Consider the following 15,723-nt stretch of genomic DNA (forward strand, 5'->3'; position numbering starts at 1 on the left):
TTGGAAAAGAAAAATAAACAGTAAACACCTGCTCTCCCTGTGGAGTTGTATAAGCTTACAGCAGTTAAGAAGTGTCTCAACTTTGCACTGTTAAATTTCAACAAACTTCATAGCAGGGGCATTATTTTCACCAAACTTAAAAATATTTTTCTCAGGTAACGTTGGTCAGAAACCACTGGTTTAAGAATGTCAGTGTAGACTTCCTGAGCCTTTCTTGTTTTGAGTAAAAATAGCTACTGATGAGTTGTGATAAATGATGGGCTTTTATCTTCCTATCTTTTTGTTTTCTGGTCTACGTCCCATGAGAAACAGTTCTTTCACTTGCAATCCTGTGTTCCTTGCCTTGACTTCCCCTCTCCTTCCTAATTTTCTAAGTTCAAATAGATGAAAACATGATGTGAGACAATCTTTTCCTATCTGACTTTGGATTTTACACATTCCTGGTGTCTTTGAAAGATGACGAGTAGACTTTCTGACAAAACTTCAGATACTGCTCTAAGAAATCATTCTAGAAACTATGGAAATAATCTAACAAAGGAGAAGGACTTGAAGATGACTAAAGGATGATCAGGTTCTGGCTAAATCTCACGTCAAGGAATCTGTTCTCCCGTGACGAACTGAAGAACCTAGTACATCTTCACGTAGTACAATCGTATCGGCAGTTTGTAGATGTGATCGGTAGCAGCATTTCAGAGAAAAACACTGGGGCAGGACTATAGGCTTATGACACGTTCATGCCAGCTGTGTGTAAGGGAGGAAAACATTCATTTTCTCTGAAGCTAGAACCTCTATCTTCACATTTGACTTCAGTGACCATGAAGGACAATAACGAAATATGAAGATACCAAAGGCAAAGACTGGCATGCCTTGGTTTGAGGTTTTAGGTCTTAAATGTGTGGCGTAAATGCCTGCGTGTTTGCACAGAGCACTGTATATAGCCAAGAACAGTGTGTTCTTAATGTGTTAGGGAATTGAAACACAGGCAAAACATCTTTTACACATACGTGAGATCTGTACTGCAAAAAGCTTGCTATCGTTTGTGCTCAGCCACAGGTACTAAGACTAATAAGATATTGGTAAGTACTGAAACTACCAGGATCAAGTTCCTAGTTGAGCCTTACCCAGTCATACAGTTCGAAGTAAAAAATATCCCCACTAAAATGTTAAGACTGAATTCCTGGGAACAATGGTCAATAAGATTTCCTCTACTTACCTCTGCATTGAGTTTAATTATTTTTATTTCTTAAAAAAAGAAAGCAAAATAATTTGAAGAGGAATTCTTCACTTCTAATACAAGCTGTACTTGTGCTTGAAGAGGAAAGGAGTATCTGAGGTTTTAGCCCAAGGAATATGAAGAGTACAACTTTGAGATTTGGCTTTGCGTAAGAAATCAAGCGGAGAGCATCAGGGAGAAGCAAAAGTAGATAAACCACATTTTGGGGAAAGGGGGAGAGAGAAGTGTGTCAGCAGCTGCAGACAGCTCGTAGGCTTTCTCAGGGGCTGATGAGCCCAAGGGAGGCACCTCACACATGCGAGGCTCCAAGTGCAAGCACCGGCTCCAAGCCACAGCCAGGAGAAGCAGACAACCTACAAGTTCTCATTAACATTTCTCAGCTATTTGGTAGTGACAACAACATAATCTTGATTGTCTGGTGCGTAAACAAAATTCTGCTTCACATAATTGATGCTTTGTACCTCCAGTATGCAAATATGGCTACTATGTTAAACCAGTATTCAATGTGTGCATCACTACAACAGCTGGAGTACCGGAGTTTGGACGTTTTCAAGTGGAAACGTGCGTGGGGTTTGACATCATGTTCAGGTCCTTGTTCTGGCTGATACACAGTGATGTCAGATGACAAACTTTATTCTGAAGGTGAAACAAAGTCAAGTTCTGTAACCTCAAATGTTACCATGAGACAAAACAGTCGTCTTCTGACCATATCTCATCATAGGCACTGGCACTAATCCATTTCCAGGCATCACAGCTCATAAACTCAGAACTATTATGGACTCGATAAAGTCAATCAATACATTAGTTAAGTGAGATGGAATGATTTAGCTCTTAGGGAAAAAAATATAAGCCTCAGTATTTTTAGTTGCTGTTTTTGAGCATCTCGGAATAACAAATCTCAAGTAAACTGAGTTCAGACGGACACCCATGCCTTGGCATGTTCACTTGAAATAGAATCAGGAAAACAAAGACTTTTGATTTTGTTTAAATAAATTGAGAGGTCTTCAAAGCAAGGACTGCCTCCTACTCTCTGTTTCACAAAACCCTCTTGAACGGCTTTTCTTCTGAGACCCTATTTTATACTGAATACGTGCAACAGCTTGAAAATATAGTGTTATCGTCCCTTACGAATTTGAAAAGTCAAACTTTAAAGTATCAGCATATTACTGGTGAGTTTTTCAAAGGTGGAAAAGCCTATAGAACTTAAATGACTTTTCTCCAGTGCCAAATGTGAGCTAGATATAAAAAATGGTACAATGGTAATGGGAGGAAATATGGTACACTGGATGCCACAGTATGTATTAAAAATACCTTTTGATGCAAATTATCTTCAGTCTTACATATTAACTTAAAGTAATAAAGGTAAACAGCTGCACGTATTTACACACATCAAAATAATCAATAATCTTTGTTGACTTCTCACAATCTTTACAAGACCTATTTTATTAGCCACTCTGCCTTTTACTTTGGAAACTAATTGAATTATATTTAATGCCTCCTTTTTTTGAGAAAAAACATTCACCACATGGGATAGGGTAACTATATTTCTGTAATGAAAGAAATCCCAAAATAATGAAATTATATATAATACTCAATATTGCAATATTAAATACTCAAATATACAATAATTTCATATAATGGCAGTCAGATCTTCTGCCTCTTCTATCAGCCTACATTTTCATTTCAGAGCACATTACTCCCATTTCAAAAGAAAGTTCCCAAGCTGACATGTACTACAACATTTAATTCATTTTTTTCAGCTTGAATAAATCCAGAGGCTTCTAGCATAAGCTGTGGCAGTTAAAATGTGCAGTGAAAGGGCTGTTTAGCAGGACTACCAAAAATAGTGAAGTTATTTCTGACATAGCAAACAAAATAGTAGAAATCTTCTTTCAGTAGATTATTTCTATTAAGTTGCATGTTTCTTGCAGAAAGACAACGTGTGCAAGACTACCCATTAACAGTGGTAGGGAAGAAGAAGTAAAAGCCTCTAGCAATGGCTCAGAAAAGCGTATCACACTACATCTGTCAACCGGCTCTTCTTTAAGTGTGGCTGAGGGCTGGAGAACGATAAGACAAAAATGCGTGTGTCACTGATAGACTATTTAACCCTGCCAGCGCACAAAGGAAGAGCATCACCAATAACATTAATATTCACAGTGGCAACCTTTGACAATTTCATAATTTAGATTTGACCTCAGTGAGAAACTTGGCAAAAAGACTGTGGTGTTCCTGTGATTCTAGTCTTTTACGTGAAGGACAATAACCTTCCTGCCTCAATCCTTCATCGTGATTGCCCAAAAAGAACCTACAAATGTTTGATAACTAGGATTTTGCAGACTAGACCTGAAACACACTGGCAGAGCTGATATGTGTAGAAGTCACTATGGTTACTGCCTACACTTGCTTTGCCTCCAATAAAATCTTTCATTTCCATAAGCATTAAAATTCACCAAATGCACCAAAATTATTCAGACAAAAAAAAAAAAACCCTCTTTGGTTTATAAGCCTTTTAGCTGTGTTGCTTTTATCTTTTTAAGTTTAGACTCCTAGCTGAAGCATATTATTACGTATCTGTGTATAAAGACAATTATTGCAGTAGAAACCGTGTGGTGGAAACGCTTCATTAGAGCCCAGCTTCAGCAGTGTGTACGGAGCAGCTCTCTGCTCTTGGCCAGTGCAAAGCAGAAACCCAGAAAATGCTGTACCAGATGCCAGAGGAGAAGTACTAGCTGGGGGTTTAGCAAGCTAAACTCAGATGAATGCACTTAGTATGACTGTAAATCTTCCCACTTCTAACAAAATTAAAAGTTGGTCTTCCCTGATTAGGTCCTCTGTCTGTTGTAATAAGAAATAGCTATATGTAAAACTATTTTTTTTTTGTTTGCTTTATCTTGTAGTAATAAGCATGATTCTTCCTTTCAGTATCCTTACATAAATGTCAAACTGGCTAGACCTGATAATGTTTCCGGAATTCACTGTCATTTGGTATACCATAGAACTGTTCTTTAAAACTACGGCCAGTGGCTGTGTCCTCGACAGGCATTAAAAAACATTTCTTACTTTTGTTCTTATACTGCAGGTAGCTTTCTACTGAAGTTCTCCCCAGCATGCCACATGATTTTGCTCCCTGCTATTGCCTGTTCTTTTCAAAACCTGCCTGAATCACCGTTGCCACTCCTCCTATATCTAAGTAACCTATTCTTCCTCTCCTTACCTCAATACCTTTTTACAGCTAATTGCTTTTAGTCACCAGGTGACATATACAACAGAGGTAGATCAGTGCACTCTGTATCAGTTCTGCTATTTCCCTTCCTTTTCCCTGTATCTGAGTTTGCTCATGACCCCTTTAGGTGAAAGTTCTTAATATTACTCTTCATATACTCTTTAAACTAAGGGAGGGTAGATTTAGACTAGATATAAGTAAGAAATTTTTTACCATAAGGGTGGTGAAACACTGGAACAGGTTGCCCAGAGAGGCAGTGGAGGCCTCATCCTTGGAAACAGTCAAGGCCAGGTTGGACGGGGCTCTGAGCAACCTGGTTTGGTTGAAGATGTATATGCTCACTGCAGGGGGTTGGGCTAGACGACCTCTAAAGGTCCCTTCCAACCCAAAGCATTCTATGATTCTATGATTCTATGATTCTATATCCTCAATGAGGTCCTTTGAGAAAGTTTCGCTGAGAACCTTTCCCCCCTTATTCAGGAAAGGCAGAACACTCACTTGGAACAGGACATGCAGCTAGAGTGCTTCAAACCTTCAGCAGGAATTACACTGAGCTATAGCCGTAGTTTGCAGAGAAGCAATGCTGTCAGGGGCTTATTCCTGCCTCTGAGGCAGGAGAGCTATTTCCCTTGACACCAAATTGCACATAATCTCTTCTAGAGCGTTGCCAGCCCCAAGTACTCCAACAACAACCTCCTCAAAAGTCACACGTGGAGCTTTCCCAAAATCATAAATGCTCTCTTAAAAGATAGGTACACAAATGTCACTTGATATTGAGTTTTTAGTTGGTAGAGTATATGCAGATCAGATTTCAAACCCAGAAGAACTAAGAGTACTGTCTGTCATACCATTACTTTCTTAACCCAATTGAAAAACAAACTTCTTTCTGTAATCCCTCATTTTCACAAGAACATAGTTTGTCCAACGCATTAAATGTCACAAGAAACAACAAATCAGCAGTGGTCACTTTTTCATACGCAATTTGCATTTATGGCAGCTAGGTACGCTAAAGAGAGAGGAAACTACTTCCTAGAAGTTCAAAGGACTCAGCTGTTGGTTTGAAATAGTTTAATCCACTGCCTGAAATCTCCAGACTTCAAGGACAAACATGTCACAAGGCAACTACTTTATGCCCTCAACAGAAGTCGTCAGTATCTATGCAAGTCATAGAAGGCAGTATGAATAGTATTGAACAATTCTCTGCTCAAAATTTTTCAATATAAATGAAAACGTGAAAAAGATTTTCCTTCTGATGAAGTCTTACCAAACGTACTTGGGCCCAGGTTTCAGCAAAAATGGAACAGCAGTTTAGTGGGAGCTTACAAAAGCTTGGTAACTGTGGAAGCAGAGTACGTCAAAAGGCTGATGTTCATTGGTAGGGTGCTACTCTGACTTTTAAGCTGTTTTCTGTTACTCTTGCTTACTTCCTTGTGCTTCTTTCTGCTTTCCTGGGAGAAATGCCAAAAAAATAAAGTGACCTCTGTATACTATTAAGTATGTCATATCACGCTACTTAAAATATGTTATAAGCTGGGTGGCACAGAAACACGTTTTCTTCTGTCTGGGAACACGTATGCGCAGTACAACGAGAACGCGCAGCCCCGGCTCCTTGGGAACGGAGCAGTCAGCCCCAGGTCTGGCTCCACACAGGGGTTCAGCTGCAGGCGCTGCAAGATGCGCAGCGGAAGTGACAGGGTATCTTCATCCATAAACAAGATCGTTCTTAACGGGGCGACATTTAAGACAAATAGAGACCTTGTTCAGATTAAATTAATCAAGTTAGGGGTCAAATGACCTGTAAAGCTATGAATGATGCTTTAGAAGTCGTTCCAAGCAAAGCTACAGGCCCATAGCAGTCATGCCCCACTCCACCGGACGCACAGACACACCTCGTGCAGGCTCACTATCACAGCAACAGAGTGCGCGGTACAGAGAAAACGCGGCTATAAAAAAGCCACCACCATACAGAACACAGCTGGCGGATAAATCTAAGGAGACAGCGAACACGCTGAGGAAACGGCAACTTTGGCGGGCCTGGAAGCTGCGGGCGACAACGCGAGCTGCCGGCGGCGAAGCGGCGGCGAGAGCGGGACGAGCCTGCGAGGGACTCGCCAGGGACGGGAGCAGCGATGGGACCTTCGCCACGGGCAGGGGAGCCCCGCACACGGGTGAGGCGGCCGCGGCGGGGCTGGGCCCGCCGCCCAGTGCCCGGCCGGAGCTGGGCGCTGCCGCAGCCCCGCGGCAGACGGCCGCCATCCCCAGTCGTCGCGCCTGGCGCCCGCGCTGTCGCAAGGCGAGGGGACAGCTCCATCTAGAGGGCAAACACCCCCCCGGCTGTCAAAATGGCACCACCGCCTCCCCGAGGGCTGTCCCCCCCGGCAGGTCAGCGCGCTCAGGCCGCTGCCCCGGGCCGCGGCCCCGGGCGGGGCCTCCAGCGGGAGGGGCCGGCCGCAGCCGCCTCACCCTCCGCCAGGCCTGAGCGGCTGAGGACAAAACCAGGCTGTCCCCAAGCCCTTTCTCTTCGCCCGGGTGGTCTCCAACAGCCAGCCTGGCAGACCGGCTCCGCGGCAGCCCTGGGACGCCGCAGACCGGGGGCTGCTCGCGTTTGGTGGAGAGAGCGGCGCCCAAAGGCACGGGGTTCGTGAACTCCTTACCTCCAGTGTCTGGTAAGGAATAGATGGCCAAAGCATTTCCCACTAATATCTTGACAAACACATCTATATTCACCAGCAAACAGAGCATCAGCAGTTAATACAACATTAAAGAAATGTTTTAAAATGATGAGATTATCAAAGAGGACATTTGTAATCCTTTCTGCTGCAAAGGCTTTCTCTGCCGCACGAAGAAAAGCTATCTTCGATCGATCGATTAACAGGTATCTCCAGCAACATACCAGTACTGTTGAGGAGCCTGACCATCCTCACAGCACCAAACCACACACTTTTAAAATGCTACGCGAGTCTAACTTCATCCTCTCCGTTGCTGGGATGTGGGGTCTGTGCCACGCTATGCCCACAGAAGAGCTCCTCTTCTGCACTGTCAGGAATAGAAAGGACGGACCCCTTCGAGTAAAGCTCCCTCTTCTCCCAGTCACAGGCTGAAACATGTATCGCAATGTAATTTTAAAAGCTTAAATCCACTGTAGCTTACTGTACTCCTGTAAGGGCTTATTCAAATAAGCAACCAGCTATATCAATGTTATCCTTCCCGTTCACTGTTTTTCAGGCTCACAGTGTATGTATCACCAAATATGCACTTTTTCTAAATCAATATATTTAGAATCAGACAAGCTGTGTATCTGAGCAACAGCACAGCAAGGAGATACTGTTGTCTATGCATTAAATTTTCTCAGATTACTCATTTATTATACAATAGTGTTCTAATTTTACCCATCACTTTCTTCTGGTGTTTGTTAGTGAGGAAAAGAATTCTGACTGAAACAATTTACCTTTTCCAGAATGATGCATTCTGCAAGTTAGGTATAAGCAGTTAATGTGAACCAATTTAAGATTAAAACTGCTGAGCTGATTACTGTAAGCAAGACATATTTGGGGGGAAAAAAGAAAAAATCAATGCTGTTACTACAAAGTTGATTAGCACAACTGGCTACTCATTTCTTAACTTGTTCTTTTTCTGTGTTTTTCTTGTTTAATATGCCTTTTTGAAATAAGAATACAAAGCTAAATGAACAGAAGCAGACGCAACAAATTTGAAAGTTCCAGGTCCGTTTTTTTTTTTAATGGGCATATATTTCACAACACATTTTTTTAAGGGATTCATTGCTTAAAACAAAACTAGTAAACTACACAGTCATTTCTTCCTCGACTTCTTCCTACTTCAGGAATTCAGATCCAGCTCGCTGTTATTCAAAACAAAATTAGTTGCAGTGATGAGTCATACTTCCATGGTAGCAAAGAATACAAGGTGTATGTCTATTTATGTAGCACATGTATAATGGCGCATTTGAAGTTTCTTAAGGTCTCTCCTAACAGACATGCAAGAGCACGGGTGAAGAGCAAGCTCAACGGTGGCAAAGAAAGAGCCCGGTGGACTCTCCACGTGTGTTTGCAAATACATGCACATACTACTCCATGGCCCTGGATCTGTATGAACACCTATGGTAAGACCTGGGAATCAATCAAATGAAAACACCGGAGCTAACCTCCAAGCAGCTCTACTGATTAACAGTCACTTATGCTCAAAGACATTCCCACCTTGCAAGCTCAGCTTCGTCCCTTGGCTTCAGACCCAGAACAGACCAGTCCTCGAGCAAGTCCTGCCTCTGCAGTGTCCAGCTTTGCAGTGTCCGCCACTGATTTAAATCAACGTTTCAAAAAGCAGTGGGCTAGGTGCCACAAAAGCAGCACCATTAGTGTACCTCTGAAACATACCCCACATTCCTGGCTTTTACTTGGGTGGTCCAAAACTGAAGAAGATACAGGTGAGAGGTGGACAACAGACTTTCATTATTTCAATACATTTTTGGAGGCAGTCTCTTTATGAAAACCTGAATTAATCTAATTGGATAAAACAGAAGAACAGCTTAGGTCAAAGTACGGTGCTCAGAAAGTTGAATAAAGTATGGAGGACAATGTATAGTATGCTCAGCAAGATGGAGAAGATGGCCTATTATGGTATGTATCTAAAGAAGTGGTATAGGGTAGAGATAATGTACAAATACTCAACATAGCCCTCTCTATGTGTCAGGAACACACACAACACCAAACTCTATCCTTTCTGTGATATTTGGAATGGTTTATCCCTTTCTTGCTCTACCTGAAAATGGTACAATATATGAACAGTGACTTCCGGAGATGGAACTACAGAACTATCCGCGAGTGTAATCCCAAAACTTCAAATGTCGAAATCAGAACAAGACTGAGACTATTTCAGTCCTTGTAGATCAATGTTCCTGGTCTAAATTAGTCAGCTGCCTGTTATGCAAGATCATCCTCCCTGCTAGTCATTCTCACAGGGTATTTACAGAACACTCTATGGGAATGGTGAGAATCTGAGTGAAGGCACTACCAGGAGGAGGCTACTTAAAAAAGAATATACCGCATGCATTTTCAGACAGACATTTAAGTAGAAATTTCTATAAAGTATTCGCTTTTTCACATTGAATTATATATGCACACATGCATACACATATACACACATGCATACACTGTGTTTGCATGTCATTGCAGGTAACGTGGGAAGGAAGGAATACACAAATATGTTTAAAAAATCTTTCTAGGGCATGAAATATTTCTGTTACTTCTGGATAGCACAGGCTTATCTGGAAATAGCTTGCAAATACAGCCTTTGGAGAAAAGTATTTCACAAATCAAACTGATTCTCTAAAAGATTATTTTGCCATGATAACATTTACTGGAGTAGGAGGAAGAGGGAAGAGACAAATCAAGAAAATTTGTTTTTATATCATCTCAATGGATTCAGATCTTTCATTTACCATATGTTTGATTCCATGTCCTGAACAAGTTGTAAACCATCTCGTTAAAAACATCACAACCAAGTGCATAAAAGCTATTTTATCACAATGATCTGTTGCTCTTCTCCTCCCTTTCTATCTTGCACTATCATTGCCTTACCGGAGCTGGCTTGGGGTTGATCTGGATGGGATAATTCCTGCCTGCTTAACTCATGCTAAAAGACTCCTTTTTGGAAAAAAAAACATGGCAAGTGAAGCGAACATAAGGTGCACTAGCTTGAAAAATCTCTCTAGCCTTTTGCTGTTTGCATCATACGACAACATTGCTCTGTGTGCAGAGTTATCTCAATTACTGTTCTATCAATGCACTCATAAAGAAGCCAGGGAAGAGAAGTCAAGCAATGTTCTGATTTTTCATCATTATTTTTACTGTATGTTTTCATTTTTATTTCTTAATAGGTATAGTACATGAATTAAAAGAAATTTGATTCATTTTACTTACACAGAATACAATCTGATCTGCACTGATTCAAGGTCCCTCTTATTTGCTAAGGCACGGGATAGGGAACTGGGATTGTTGAACCAAGCCAAGAGTTAGGCTACTTTTGTTTGATAAATAGCATTTTTCAATAGCACTTGACCAAAAATGCAGGAGTTTCAGCAAAGCCCGCCAAACTCCAAATGGACTGTCTGATGATTTGGCACAACTTGAGATAACACTGAAAGCAAGTACAGCCAAATTAGTACTTGCATTCAGTTAAAATGAAATGGACTATAATATAAATAGATCAAAATTGGGCCCAGATCCTGCAATTCACTATGCGCGCAGACTGTCAAGTGCAGAATCAGCACTTTGGTGAGCAGAAATCTAATGAGGGAAAGCTCTAAAAACCCAAAAAGAATTGCTAGAAGAAAAAGTATTGAAGTCCTGCACATAACTAGAAATATTTGCTCAATACCACAGACATTAATAAACAATTTAAGAGCAATTACTTCCAGCCTGTAAATGAATCTCTTACTGTAGTAAAAAGAATTTCATGCAACAACGTGTCAAGCCGGTTCGGAGAAAGCTCTAAAATAAGCCTGGTGACTATGTTTATCCACAGCAAAGCGAGTGTTTCAATAAGTATTAACCAGTCCAAGAAGCGATGAACTTGTGAGCACAACGCAACTGACAGAGATTTTAGAAGACTAAAGATGAGAAAGAAGGAGCGAAAGGTTAAACATACAAATCCCAGAAAGAAAGGAGTCTTTAAAATGCTGGGGTTTTTTGAGAATTGCAGCCTACAATGCAGTTCCTCTGCTTCACGTTTGCTCTGAATTAAAAAAAAAAAAAATGAAGCAGTTTGGTATTCTTCAACAATCAGTTTTATAGAGAAATCTATTTACATTAACATGATAGATTGCATCATGTTATATAAATAAAACCTTATACTGTGACATAAGCATCTGCTAGGAAAGTCAGAAATTCGATTGAAAGAGATGCTGTGAAAAATCTGCAAACCTGAACACCAAGGAGGAAAATGAAACAAAGAAAACAGAACAGGTTGCTAGACATTTTACAGAGAAAAATATGTACAAGTAATAAAAGAACAACAACAACAACAGAAAGCCTTACCATGATGTTTGCACAACTGTGTGTCTGTAGCCCATGCTATAAATGTGGATACCTTCTATTCCCATCATCTCAGCCCCTCTAGTGGCCAGTACCTGAAGATCTTGCCTTCAGGAGGGACAAGATCTATCAGTATGTACCATTTGCTGCTGCTCCTGTATCTTGTCAGAGATTTTTTTCTTAATTGTGTAATTTTTTCTGGAGATATAACTTGTCACCTTTTATTAGCATTTTTGTCAGTGCTGCTGCTACGTGCATACATTTAATTGCTAAGCAACAGAGTAAGCTCTGCACAGCACATTCAATCACTGCATTCCCTGTGCCATGCATTGTTACTAGTGCACTTACATAATATGAAATACAAAAAATGGCAAAAATATTTATTCCTGTTTCCATAGCATCTAGAAGCCACAATCTGGAATCTGGCCCCATCATGCTAGCCACCAGTCAGAGCTAACAATTGAAGATGAGCGCAAGTAAAGCGATGTAAAGTGGAAAAAACTTAGAAGTAGAGCTGAGTTTCAGCATTTGCTCAGAGACTACTCGCCTACAGCTAGACAGTCATGATTTTCAGACATTAGGGAACTATCCCTGTGGCTAAAACTCCTCAAATACTTGAGGCATTTGTAAGCATGGTGGCCTCAAGGTGCAAAGCATTAACACGTTGCAAAAGCTTATCAGTTTGGAATAAGAGATACATCTGCACTGTATCAAGAAATAATCCCTCTTCCCTTTTCTTTTTAAGGTGTAGAAAAAACAGGGCAAGCAGTATTTTCTCACCCAAAATTACACTTCACTGTCTAGTTTTCCTATCCAAATGTACATTTGCCCCTGTAATTGCAGGGTGCTGCCTCCGAAATCTGAGCTTGCCGTGAACATGGATTGAGTTTATCATAAAAGAGACTGCAATTGTGTCTTTCATTTATTGAAGAATAGGTAAGTTTACCAGAGTTCTCTTTACTCCTGAAATGTAAAAGGACAGTGATCTGTACTTGCTCTTGGGGTAATTACTAGCCGTTATATCCACCACAGGAAGCACTCTATTTCTTAACAGTGCCTTCTCTGCAATATTCAGCAGAATAACAGCTTGGAAAACAAAGCCAGTATTGTGTAGGTGTACAAACTTGCACAACTACATGCAACTATTTTTGTTTATGAAGTTAGATGGGAGTTCAGGTACTGGGCCTGACTCTGGCAGTACCCCTCTGACATGTCCCAAGTAGCTCCAGTTGGGATGCAAGCTGGCTACAAAGAATCAGTTGTGAAGACCTGATAGAATCCCTCAAACTTTATGTCAGGATACTATATAGCAAGAATTATAGCAGGTATACTTTAAGACAGGTATCTGGTCTATTAGTCCCAAGAGTCAAGAAGAGTGCTTGGAAAATAGGAAGTTGCTGTTAAATCATGGACAGCCATGTACACAGTCCTTCTGAACAGCAACAATATTTCCTCTGGATTCCAAAGTTTTTACATACAAAGAAACCGAACTTCTCTAATAGCTAGTGAGTCCGATCTCTTCTGGACGGACTAAGACAAGGGCTGTGGTTGTGTTCTGGGCACACCGTCCTTCATACTCCCATGGGAAGACCAAACCGCATTCTTCCAAATGAACCACAGCAGAAGACCATAAAGAAAATTATCAAATTCCCAAACTAATTAATTACAGCAGTACTTAATCATACAAAGTGCTTCTGTGTTAAGCTACTCAAAGCATTAATTACTTAATCCCTACAATGTCTTTGCGAATATATTCTTTTTACTATTATTTCACAAGAGAAGAGATGGATGCTTGGAGAGGCCATATATTTCCAAGAATTCCAGAGTCAAATCCTGTAGCCTCTTGATGCAAAACAGGTGCTAGGGAACCAGTGGCCAATTGGGGGACCCTGCTCCTGCCTCCTGGGTGACTGGATGAATTCAGTACAGAAATAAGACAAAGATTTCTGAGACAAATGCAGAAGAATATTACAGACTTTCCAGCTACTAGAAGGAGCTCAGTGATTTTCTTATGATCCAGAGCTCTACAGCTCCTCGGACTAAAGGTTCCATGAAGGGCAGCACAGAAAACAAGTCTCACGTCACTGGCTTTTAAGATAGAAATGTTGAAAACCCACTGAATGAGGTAAATTAATGGCTTATTACATTATACTTTGTGTGCTGATAACAGTAAGAACTTAATCTTTTTCCTACCATTTAACTTCCTAGTATTCAAAAACTACTAAATGAATAGGTATGCTTCTACATTTCATAACACACAGCTCATTTCTGACTTCTCACATTGAACATGAATGGTTTTTTCTGCTTAGCTCAAGACAGCAGGATTACCTTGTTTGATGGGGTTTTCCCTAAGCATCGGCTTAAACAACAAACACATCTGGGCCTAGCATAGCCTTCTTGAATTCGGTGACACAGACAATCTCATAAAACTTCCAGGTTTCAACCCTTAGTGATGACTCCAGTGTGACTGCGAAGCATGCGGTGCACAACGTAGTCTCTGAATTTGAGCTGCAGTGACAACGTGCAATACAGCCAACAGGGCGGGAAAAGAAATGTTACATACAGCCATTTCAATCACACACTTTACAGCGCAGAGTTCTGACAAATGTTTTGTTATTCCTACATTTTAATAATTGCCTTTGCATTCCTTCAAAGAAGAATTGTAGTCATAATCTGTTCAGCTTTAAGGAGTTCAAGAGGAAAGAATACAGGCTAAGTGCACGTAAGTATACAGGCCCTTAATAACGTGCTTGCTCTATATAACATGCTTTAACTTGTGGTCATCCCTGAACTGGTCAGGCAGTTGGACTAGATGATCATTGTATGGCCCTTCCAACTGAAATAATCTATTCTATTCTATTCTATTCTATTCTATTCTATTCTATTCTATTCTATTCTATTCTATTCTAATTCTATTCTATTCTATTATGTTCCATCCCAAAGTGCTGGTCACAGACCCCAGGGCAGGCAGGGTGGTGCCCTGGTCCAGCTGGAGGGGCTGGGTATCTGCAGCAGCAATGCAAGAGCTCTGGGCTAACAGGATTTGAGAAGGAAACTTTTTCCCCCTATAGAGCCCCATCACAGAGCACACCTTCCTGCATTAATAATGAAAGGGAAACAAATCTGAACCTTGCAGACTCTTAGCCATCTTTTAGCCAAAAGAGCACTGACAGCAGCAGTAGCCTCTGCTCATACTTCTCTCACCAGGAGGGTTAGTGGGGCCACCCTTCCCAGTGAGGTGGTAGCACAAGCCTTACTGGGCTCAGAAAATTATCTTCTTCTGAAAATAATAAAATTGATCGATTTCTCTCTATTACAATGGCATTTTTCAGGAACTGGATTCATCTTACATAGACCACCAGCAATAAGATTATTTTCAGCCAGTACCAAGCTAAATATATATATATATTTCTAACTGAAAACAACTTCAGGTGTGTCACAGAAGACTGAGTCCAAGCCAAATTAGAACTGTGGATTAAAAAGACATTTTCAGAAGGTGTGTGTGTAAAAGGCTCAAAGATACTTCTCAGCTCAGGAAACAGTACTTGCATTTCGGTTGCTTTTTTCCTTTGCAGATAGATTGTTCAAAGGAAGCCAAACCACACATTCACTGAGAACAAGCACATGGAGCACCCAATAGGGTTCTTCGTCAGTTGCAGTGCTTTAGGCATACTCAACATCAACAGCTGCCACATATTTTCCTGAACTACTATTTTCACTGTTTCTATGCCCACCATTTTTGTGAGGTATGTCTTTAAACCAATCTGTTAATATATTGTAATTAGTGTGCCTTTTTTTGCCATACCTGTGTGGGGAGAGATTTTTTTATCCTTTATCCAGTCTGGAAGCACTCACAGGACAGCAACTGAAGAAGCAGCTGAACAGTAGATGTGAATATTATTGCTGTAATATTTTCAATTTAAAGCTTCTATAAAACAGTTTGTTAGGGATGGGCATGAGGGAGTGGAACATTATAGGAATTTCTGTAATGTAGTACCTCAGAGCGATGAGCAGTAGAGCACATCTTCAAGCACTTGTCTCCAAATCAATGCTTCCTTGCTTGTAAGGTAGAGGCAGGGAATGTTTTATTCACATTATTTCAGAAATGGCTAAATGCAACTTAAATGACAAAACTTTTAGAATATGTACTTTACTTCATCTTTTAACCTGCTAGAATCTCATAGGATTTACACATTACAGAAAAAGGGATCTTC

General features: G+C 40.8%; 1 protein-coding gene across 13 annotated transcripts in view; it reads right to left on the minus strand.

Moving 5' to 3' along the window:
* DLGAP2 (DLG associated protein 2) overlaps window positions 1-15,723 on the minus strand; it is a 501,744-nt gene that overhangs the window by 362,708 nt on the left and 123,313 nt on the right. For 3 of the 13 annotated variants that reach the window (XM_075414744.1, XM_075414737.1, XM_075414735.1), the window contains exon 1: window positions 11,513-11,586. The exons of 6 other annotated variants lie outside the window; for them this stretch is intronic. The gene's annotated coding sequence lies outside the window, so the exon portion shown is untranslated. Of the gene's footprint in view, window positions 1-11,512; window positions 11,587-15,723 lie in introns of those variants that run through there. 4 more of the 13 variants (XM_075414746.1, XM_075414743.1, XM_075414742.1 and 1 more) reach the window with 2 other exon arrangements.

The sequence above is a fragment of the Opisthocomus hoazin genome, chromosome 2 (assembly GCF_030867145.1).
Source record: "Opisthocomus hoazin isolate bOpiHoa1 chromosome 2, bOpiHoa1.hap1, whole genome shotgun sequence".
NCBI lineage: Eukaryota > Metazoa > Chordata > Aves > Opisthocomiformes > Opisthocomidae > Opisthocomus > Opisthocomus hoazin.